This window comes from Heterocephalus glaber, unplaced genomic scaffold (assembly GCF_053883595.1).
Source record: "Heterocephalus glaber isolate CG9 unplaced genomic scaffold, H.glaber_assembly_v1.0 deba00001429, whole genome shotgun sequence".
Classification (NCBI taxonomy): Eukaryota; Metazoa; Chordata; class Mammalia; order Rodentia; family Bathyergidae; genus Heterocephalus; species Heterocephalus glaber.
Genome location: NW_028258294.1, coordinates 22,019,160 through 22,025,949, shown reverse-complemented (window position 1 = coordinate 22,025,949; position 6,790 = coordinate 22,019,160). Strand labels below are relative to the sequence as shown.

The 6,790-nt window shown below is 38.8% G+C and overlaps 1 long non-coding RNA gene and 1 pseudogene across 1 annotated transcript in view; one reads left to right on the top strand and one right to left on the bottom strand.

Moving 5' to 3' along the window:
- The first annotated feature begins 2,876 nt into the window (after window positions 1–2,876).
- On the top strand, window positions 2,877–5,123 carry LOC101702119 (DNA polymerase delta subunit 3-like; annotated as a pseudogene).
- Window positions 5,124–5,766: 643 nt separating this feature from the next.
- Window positions 5,767–6,790, bottom strand: part of LOC147827907 (uncharacterized) — a 68,355-nt gene continuing 67,331 nt past the window's right edge. Inside the window, exon 4 of the long non-coding RNA XR_015451645.1 lies at window positions 5,767–6,760. This is a non-coding gene — a long non-coding RNA (uncharacterized LOC147827907). The remainder of the gene's footprint in view (window positions 6,761–6,790) is intronic.

Genomic DNA, 6,790 nt, shown 5'->3' with positions numbered 1-6,790 from the left:
GGGGGTATCACAGTCCCCAACCTGCAACTCTACTACAAAGCTACTGTGATAATAACAGCATTGTACTGGCAAATAAACAGACCTGAGGAGCAGTGGAACACATTAGAAGATGCAGAAACATCTCCAGACACACTCAGCCATGTCATCTTCGACAAAGGAGCCAAACACCCTCACTGGAGGAAAGATAGCCTCTTTAATAAATGGTGCTGGAAAAATTGGGCTTCAACTTGCCAAAGATTAAAACTAGACCTATATCTTTCACCATGCACTAAACTAAAATCAAAATGGATTAAAGATTTAAATATTAAAATAGAGACTCTAAACCAGTTGGAACAGAGGTTAGGTAGAACCCTTGAAGACATCAGTGTAGGAAAAGATTTTATGAACAAAACCTCTGTTGCCTGTGAACTAGCACAAACAATCAGCAAGTGGGATCTCCTCTTATTAAAAGGCTTCTGCACAGCAAGAGAAACCACCAGCAGTGTGAAGAGACAACCCACAATGTGGGAAAAAATCTTCACCTGCTTTTCCTCAGACAAAGTCTACTATCTCGAATCTATAAAGAACTTAAAAAGATCAGACCTCCCAAATTAAAAAACCCAATCCTAAAATGGGCATCTGAAATGAACAGACATTTCTCAGACAAAGAAGTAGAAATAGCAAATAAATACATGAAAAAATGTTCAACATCACTGGTCATTTGAGAGATGCAAATGAAAACAACACTGAGATTCTACTTCACTCCAGAAAGAATGGCTGCTATCATGAAATCAACCAATAACAAATGCTGGTGGGGCTGTGGGGAAAGAGGAACCCTACTCCACTGCTGGTGGGAATGCAGACTAGCGCAACCACTGTGGAAATCAGTATGGAGATACCTCAAAGAACTAGGACTGGAAGTCCCATTTGACCCTGCTATTCCACTGCTGGGGATCTTCCCCAAAGAATTAAAAGAATCATACCACAGTGATATATGTGCACCCATGTTCATAGCAGCACAGTTTGTAATAGCTAAAACTTGGAAACAGCCCAAATGCCCATCAACTGGACACTGGATAAAGAAAATGTGGTTTTTTAATAAAATGGAGTACTACTCAGCCACAAAAAATGAGAAATTAGAGACATTTATAGCTAAGTGGATGCACATTGAGGTGATACTCTTAAGTGAAATAAATAGGATACACATGTATAAATACCGAATAGTTTCTCTGGTGTGAGAAACTGAAAGTGTAAATGGGGACTGAAATGTATGATAGGTAATGTGAAATAGCATTTAAACAGGCAAAGAGGAAGGAGGTGGGAGGTGTAGGGGAAAGTAAAGAAGGGAATGGAATTAATATGAGAAACTGGAAAAATAGGAACAAAATCTTTGTAAATAGGGAGGAATGGAGGTTTTGAAGGGAGGACTGGGCAAGGGTGAAAGATGGGAACCAAGAGAGACTATGTAAAGGTGCAAATTTCCAATGATGAATGTCATTATATTGTATACCTAAAATGTACCAATGATTAGAATGAATAATTGATAATGCAAAATAGGAAGAAATGGTCCAAAGGGGTAGGGGTAGTGGGAGGGGCAGGGGAAAGGAAAGAAGGAAAAGGAAAAATTCTGAGAAATGGAAAAAATGGAAATAAAGTCTTTATAAATAGGGAAGGATGGAGGGTGTGAAAGGAGGGCTAGGAATGGGGAAAAAATAAGAACCAAGATGCATATGTAAAGGTACAATTCCCAATGAAAAATGTAATTGTGTTGTATACCTACAATGTACTAATAAAAGAATTTTAACAAAAAAAAAAATCCCCAGTCTCCTTTTATTGTTAATATTTAAGTGATTTTTTTTCATAAATACAGAGTAAGTGTCAAATGTTGTCAAATGTTTGATCCCTGGTACCAAAAAAAAAAAAACAATGAGCAATTTTGACTATTGTAGTAGTTTTCCCATTACTGGGACAAAATACCTGACAGCTACAATTTAAAGGAGGAGAGGCTTATTTTGGCTCAGAGTTTCAGTAGGTTCATTCCATGATTGGTATTTTCCAGGCAGAAATCACGTGATGGAAGGGCCTGACAGAGGAAAGCTGCTCACCTCATGGCAGCTAGGAGGAAGAAAGAGAAGGGAGGAGCTGGGGACAATTATACAGACTTGTAGAGATGGCAAAGGAATCTCAGGATGAGGACAAATGAGAGAGGAGAGGGGAAATGGAAGTAAAAATAATCAAAATGTGATATATATATATATATATATATATGTAGAAATACCCTACAATGAATATCTTCATTATGTATCACAAACAAATACTGATGGAAATTTTCTAAAAAAATACACCCATCTAAGTCATGTCCCCTGTGACCAACCTCTTCAGAGCAGGCCTCACCTCTGAGCAGCACAGTCAGCTATAAACTCATACACAGACTAATCCTCTGATGAGTATATTATCCCTATGATCTAGTCACCTTCCAAAAGCCCAGCTTCTAAACACAAAATTTTGGGGGGTCATTTTAGGTCTAAATCGTAATAACTATGAATCTAACATTTTACACAATTAGCATTATGCTTCATTCATGTGGCACATAATTAGCAAAGAAAATTAAATGTGTCTAGATTTCCCAGCTATTCTTTGTCATATCAAAGAATGCAGAACTAGTATCCCATAATGAGGAAATATAACCGCTTAACAACAGTGTTCAATGTATTATTTAGGGTTCTCTAGTTTAGAGAGCTGTCAGGAAGAAAATATTTTATTCTATATTATATATTAAGTACCTACATTCTTAGAGTTTATAATTTTCAGTCCTATTTGGAATATTTTTGACTTATTCATCCATTCAACAAATGTTTATTTGCACTGGATTAAATATTAACTATTTAAGAGTTGAGACCGGGTTTCAGAGCTGATGGCACCCATCACTATAGCACCATGGCAGACCAGCTTTATCTGGAAAATATAGACAAGTTTGTCATGGACCAGAACAAGATAGTAACATACAAGTGGCTGAGCTATACACTAGGTGTTCATGTTAACCAAGCCAAACAGATGCTGTATGATTATGTTGAAAGGAAATGGAAGGAGAATTCAGGAGCCCAACTGCATGTCACCTATTTGGTGTTTGGCAGTTTCATTCAGAATGGACATTCTTTCCACAAGGTTGCAGTAGTGAGAGAAGATAAATTAGAAGCAGTGAAGTCCAAGCTAGCTATGACTGCCAGCATCCATGTGTACAGCATCCAGAAAGCTATGCTAAAGGACAGTGGGCCTCTGTTCAGTATTGACTATGACATCCTTAAAAGCAACTTGCAGAAATGCAGCAAGTTTAGTGCCATACAGTGTGCAGCTGCAGTTCCTAGAGTTCCTGCAGAATCCTCATCTTCCAGAAAATTTGAGCAGTCAAATCTTCAGGCATCAAATGAGACACCAGCCAATAATGAGCTGACCACCAATGGTCATGGCCCACCTCCCTCCAAACAGGTTTCCCAGAAACCCAAAGGAATTATGGGAATGTTTGCCTCTAAAGGTGCTACTAAAACCCAAGATACCAACTAGGAAACCAAAACAGAGGCTAAAGAAGTAACAAATGCATCTTCAGCTGGCAGCAAAGCACTGGAAAAGGGAATATGATGAGCAATTTTTTTGGAAAAGCTGCTATGAATAAACTTCAAGTCAATTTGGACTCAGAACAAGCAGTGAAAGAAGAAGAAATAGTGGAGCAAGCTCCAGTGTCTGTCACTGAACCAAAGCTGGCAACTCCTGTAGACCTGAAGAAATCCAGCAAAAAATTACAGCCTGTTAAGATGCAGCAGAAGGAAAAAAAAAATGCAATAGGGGGAAGCGAATGCAGTTATCTAATGATGAAACAAAGGAAACTGGAAATGTGAAGAAAAAGAGAAGAATTAAACTTCCTCAGTCTGATACCAGTGAAGATGAAGTCATCCCAGACTCTCCTGGGACTTATGAAGCTGAGTCACCATCCCCGCCTCCTCCCATATCTCCACCTCCTGATCCAGAGCCAAAGACTGAGCCTAAACCCCCTTCTGTCAAGGACTCAAGTGGAAAAAAACAAAAGAAAATGAAAGCATGTACTGTAAGACAGAGGGCCTTACCAAACGCTCCAAGGAGCTGACTGCAGCGAAGAACACCCAGGGATCCCAGCGGGGCCTCCAAAATGTAAGACTGAGGGCCTTACCAAATGCTCTGAGGAGCTGACTGCAGTGAAGAACACCCGGGAAGGAACACACTGGACAAGTTGGAAAGTAAAACAGACCTTAGTCTGGCCAGACGGCACTCCCAAAGCAAAGTATCTTAGAGAGGCGACTAGCCCAGAGTCCGAGGCTCTTTTTATAGGGGGTTGCAGGGGAAGTTAACAGGTGAAATTTACAGAAGAGGAACAAAGGTTACTGGTCAGCTGACATGTACTGATGGTCAGCAGATGTTTGTAGATTGTTCTATAGATAGTGGTGTCTGGAACATCAGTTTCGAACAAAGAGTTGAGTAATTTACTTTGGGACCTTATGGTTAATACAGATCTTATCTAGTGTCCTGGAACTAACAAGCATCTTTATTTACTCACATTCAATCACAGTTGGGGCTAGGGGAGTTTTATGATTACAGAGTTATGCAGTCCCACAGTACTGAAATCTAAAACCTTTGTGGATATGGAAGGCTGCATAGTGACTGAAAAATTCTACAAGAGTGAATCTTGCACAGACAGTGAAGAGGAGTTTAAGAGAAAGACATCCTCTGGACACAGATCCCCTGCCATGACTGTGAAGAAAGAGGCCAAAGAGGGATGAAACGGTCCCAAGAAAGGGGCTGCTGCTCTGGGCAAAGCCAATAGACAAATGTCCATTACTAGTTTCTTCCAGAGGAAATAAACTGCCACCGCTGGTAGGTCAGAGACTTAAGAGTGGTCAAAGGAAAGGCCAAGAAGTATAGACTCTCACTTACTGTGTAAGCCCGTCTGTCATCTAGCTAATTGCCTCACCTGTATCGAGAGACTGTTCTTCCATCCTGTGAAATTTATACTACTACAGTTTTTAATCTAAGACACCTGGAAACAGAAGGCAAAAGAGTATTTAAAAAGCTGTTACCTTCTTAATGACATTTTAAAACCACAAACTTAGAAGAATTCACTACAGAATTAAATTTGAACAAGTTCAGAATAACCCACTGTGCCCCACTTACTCTTTGCCCTGACCCTTTTATCATAGCTCAGGAAAATTCTGTCAGGTTCCTCTGTGTTCTGTGAACTTATTTGGATGTTTTTATACCTGAATTCTACTGGATGTGTTTGCTGTCCCCAACCTCCTTTCCCTACTATGATGCTTCTGTCCCTTAGTCCCATAAAGCTGTTTTTTGTAAATCTTTAAAAAAAAAAAAAAATTAACTATTTAACAGTGAGCAAGATAACATTTGGTCACTGCCTTCAATAGCTAATACCCTACTGCATACACAGGTAAGACAATCAGCAATTACGATACTGATTGTTAAATGATATGATAAGAAAAATATGCTTTATAAGTAAATCAGAAGAAAATGTGACCCAGACTCATGACCATTCCAGCATATAAAACAATTAACTCATCTCTTCTTCCCTATTAAATTGTACCTAGATTCTCTTGACAGAATCTGGCTTATTTGTTTTTGCATTCCCTGTAAGGTTTAAAAATAGTAATTTCTACAGGTAATTGGATGGGGTATGACCAGCCAATTGCCTTATACACAATCGATATCTATCCCAACACCTTTGTATTCTCCAATAAGGCTGAGAAACTAAGAGCAATACAGTATATCCCAGATTCCCTTGCAATCTAGTTAGGAATGTGACTTGGATGATGCCACTTAGCTATAATTGCACAAAATCTGTTTTAGAAATGAATTAATAGAAACAGAAGTAGTACATGAACCCTTCCATCATTGATGGAGTTTGTAGCAGGCACCTGGGGCTAGAACTAACATCTCTAATAAGGATTACCTAGGTTACAGTCAAGGTAATATAAACTAGAGGTGGTCTGACTCATAGTTTCCTCATTCTCTGGCTTGTAAACAGTGCCAGGGAAACAACTCTCTTAGTGAGGGGGCTCTATAGATTATTACTTTTTTTCTGCAGTTATTCTTTTTTTTTTTTTTTTTTGGTACCAGGGATCGAACTCGGGTCCTTGCGCTTGAGCAGCAGGTGGTGAAACCACTGAGCTAAATTCCCGGCCCTCTGCAGTTATTCTTAATGGCCTATTCTAAAAGTTGTTTTCTCAAGCACTTTGATCAATATTATACCAAGCTAGTTCTCTGTATTATGTCCCTTTCTTCATAAACTAGCTGGAATTATCGCTGCTATCTGAAATTAAACATTATTGGAGCCTTTTGAGTGAAATTTTATTTGTCAGAAATATATACTAGCCTAGAGTCAATACATTCAGCACTATAATATAAAGTCACACATTGAGTATCTAAATATTAAGAATGAGCACACAATAGCAATACTTAATCAACTACCATAGTCATTCTGCTTGAGATGATCTTTAAACTTATTGTCAGTAATTTTGAGTTACCCAAGGTCAATCTTTGTGGCTTTGTTGCACACTTGAAACTGGCCTATAACAAAAGAGACAAGCTAATCTTTCACATTTGCAAATATAGTATGATCTTCAGGGGTATGGAAAGAAAGAAGTCAACAAACACAAACATATCAGTGTGTCTTTGGCATCTTAGAAGAGATGGACACCTGAACTGCAGTTGAGTCTCTCAGTTTCCTCTGGATGGTATGATACTGTAAGATACAGAATAATAACACTTTAAT